The 2,936-nt window shown below is 50.6% G+C and overlaps 1 long non-coding RNA gene across 1 annotated transcript; it reads right to left on the bottom strand.

Moving 5' to 3' along the window:
• Nucleotides 1-324: 324 nt before the first annotated feature.
• Nucleotides 325-2,487, bottom strand: LOC114231813 (uncharacterized). Its single transcript, XR_003617806.2, has 3 exons — nt 2,202-2,487; nt 706-999; nt 325-447 (listed from the first exon to the last, which is right to left on the bottom strand). It is a non-coding gene; the product is annotated as an uncharacterized LOC114231813 (long non-coding RNA).
• Between the last annotated feature and the right edge of the window lie 449 nt (nt 2,488-2,936).

The following is a 2,936-nucleotide window of genomic DNA, read 5'->3' as shown; positions in this document are numbered from 1 at the left end:
GAAAAAATCTGTTTGGGCCAAGCTAAACACAAATGGGCGCTGAATTTAGCCTTGGACCTCTAGTACGAAACCTCTGCTCCAGTGCTACCCAAAGCAGGTCCCAGACCCAGGAGCCGTTCGTTATATTCCACATTGAAATCCACAGCGCAATTGAGAACAACACGGAGAAACGTCCAAAATAGTTTGACAGAGTGATTTTGTGAATATAATTTTCTGAATCAAATAATTTTTTAAAATGAGCTTATAGTTTTATGTCTTTTATTCCTCAAAAAAAAATTTAAACCAAAATTTCAGTGGGCAATGGTTTGGAAATCTGGCCCACAGAGAACTTAATTATTAACACGGTCTTCATAAAAATATAGGGTCTTCTTGAAGATGCTGTCTTTTCTAAACCAAAATTGGGGCTTAAAAACTAATGTCAGTCTCTGGCATCTTCACATTGACTAGCTGAAAAGACACAAGTAGCCAATGAATTAAAATGCACCCAGTTCTGACCAGATGACAAATACCCAGCAGTGAAGGCCCAGAAGGTGACAGTCTCTTTTTCCCATTTCATGTCCCTCCTGCAGGCCTGCTCCTAGGCCCATCAGGCCACCAGGTTTCCTCCAGGGCTCACTGTGGGAGGAGTGGCCTGATGCCATTGGCCACATGGAGTTCTTCCTTCCTCCACCAGTGCACAAGGACCAACCCAAGATAGACCCTCACCTTGGGGCAGAGGGATGTTCTGCTGTTGTTTGTGTGTCTGCCCCTTTGAACTCTTACTGAGCTCTTCCAAGGCCGTGACGCTGGCTTCTCCATCTCCCCAGTAGGGTTGTTTGACACCTAGCTCTGGAGCCTTGATGGCTGGCGACCAACTTCCTATCCTGGAGCTTCTGCCCAAGGGATCCTGGGACCTTTGACGAAGCTCCTCATCCAGAGTGATGTGGCTGATTTCCTTGCCTCGAAAGGACCCTGATATGGGCCAGTCGCATCTAGGAGGAGCAAAGGCCAGAGGGCCAACTGACAAGGAAAAGAAGTATGTACATAAAGATTTAAGAACCTCTTCACCTTAACAATCGAAAGGACAAACTCTCAAGTCTGCACACTCCTCCGTAATGAGCTGAGGAAAAGCCCCTAAGAAAACCGTACGGTGGATTGTTGGTGAGTCCCCCCACCCCCACCCCCTTTTCCTCTCTTCAACAGCATCAAGCTCCACTGAGAGGAAAAACCTTCTAAACCATCTTGAAGGGCTGGTGCACTGGGCCTGGCCAGCTGCCTACACCTCAGAAAGGGGAATTTCCCCAAGCAAAGCTGGGGGTCGGGGAGGGGTATAGGACAGGCCTGGGGAGGTGATTTTAGAAGTGCAAGCCTGGTGGGGGAGTTTTTCTTCACACCATCTGGAGGGAAGTGGTTATAATCTGCTACAAATTCTCCTGAAATGAGCAAGAACACATAGGGAAATTGGTACATTGTTGAGAAACAGGGCTGCTTGGCTTCTTCCTGGGAGCTCTGAAGACTTTTACAACAGTGATGGCTCTGCCTGAGGGGCAGAGGGAGGAGGTCAGGCCCCTGAAGAGCTGCTCTTCCCCTGTAATCCTCCAGGTAGCCAATCGTGGGCCGGCTGCCATTTTTTGCAATTTAAGACACTAAGGGAATTTAAATGAGATCAGCCCTGTGTGTGTGAAGAAAGAAATAGCTTGTTTGGGCAAAAAAGAAAAAGTATCATGTTGTGTGTTACTGAGTTTCAATTTTTTAGTTGTGTGTGTGTGTGTGTGTGTGTGTGTGTGTGTGTGTGTGTATCAGAGCAAAAGTACAGTCATCTATACAATTCGTTATTGAAGCTATTTACAAGTACCATTACAGTGAGGGGGAGGGACGAGGACACCCAAAGTACATGAAATTATTTTTAAAAACTCATTCTAGGAAAAGGAAATGCCAGAGTAGAGAGATAAGGAGTCTTAATTAAGAACAAATTCGTCTATTTCCCTTCTTCCACATGAGACACTCTTCTCAGGCAATTTGCTTGGAGAGCAGTTTTGCATCATAAATCTGGGACATGTTTTTATGTGTGTGTGTGTTTGCTTTGCATGAGGCTTAAGAAAAAAACACAGCAACCAAACCAAACCAAACCTCCCAGGCCAGGCCTGGAGAAAAAGAGAAGACCTAATCACCCGTGATGGCCATTACATAACCCAGAGACGCGTACACACAAACCCACACACCCCGAGGGTCTCCACGGAATCCGCCCTTAGCTTCCTGTCACACAAGATACCCTTTTCCCTCTTCCTTTGTGAGGATCCCTAGAAAAGCTTCTGGCAGACCAAGTGGATCTCTGCGGCAGAGGTCACTTAAGAATGCTCTCTGTAAGTGCACCCCAAGCCCACACGAAGCCTGTACCGACATCTAAAGCGAACCTGCATTGAGTGTAGCAAAAGCTCACGACCGGTTTCCAATCGGTGCCCACAAGTTAGATGCCCCCACCAAGGAGAAGGCCTGGCTGGGGTGGGGAGGTGGGGGGATGGGGGGGGTGGAGGGGGAAGGGGGCGCCCCTCCCCGAGGCCGCCGGGCCCCCGCAGCCAGGCCCTCTCCCGGGCAGCCCGAGTGCTCCTCTCTTAGAGAATGCCAGGTACTCTGGAAAGGAGCCGTGTAATAATACACAAACCCCTGATGATGTCAGCGTGTTATTGACTTTCCAAGTCTGAATGACTGAGCAGAGGAGCGGGGGTGGGGCGCCATCCATCCGGCAGCGCGGGGACCGGCCAAGCGAAAATGGGCTCGCGGGCCGGCGGGGGAGGGGCGGCGGCGGCTCGGCGCTCGGGCTCCGCCGCGGCGGCAGCCGGGTAATGCAGCCGGGCCGGGCGTGAGTCCCCCGCTCCCCGCTCCTCAGCTGTTTACGTTTGGCCCGACTCCTCGGGCAGGAGTACCTGAGGCCGCCCCCCGCCCTCCGCCCTCCCGAA

This window comes from Eptesicus fuscus, chromosome 3 (assembly GCF_027574615.1).
Source record: "Eptesicus fuscus isolate TK198812 chromosome 3, DD_ASM_mEF_20220401, whole genome shotgun sequence".
Classification (NCBI taxonomy): Eukaryota; Metazoa; Chordata; class Mammalia; order Chiroptera; family Vespertilionidae; genus Eptesicus; species Eptesicus fuscus.
Note: the sequence above shows the minus strand (reverse complement) of the source record. Positions and strands in the feature narration are given on the sequence as shown.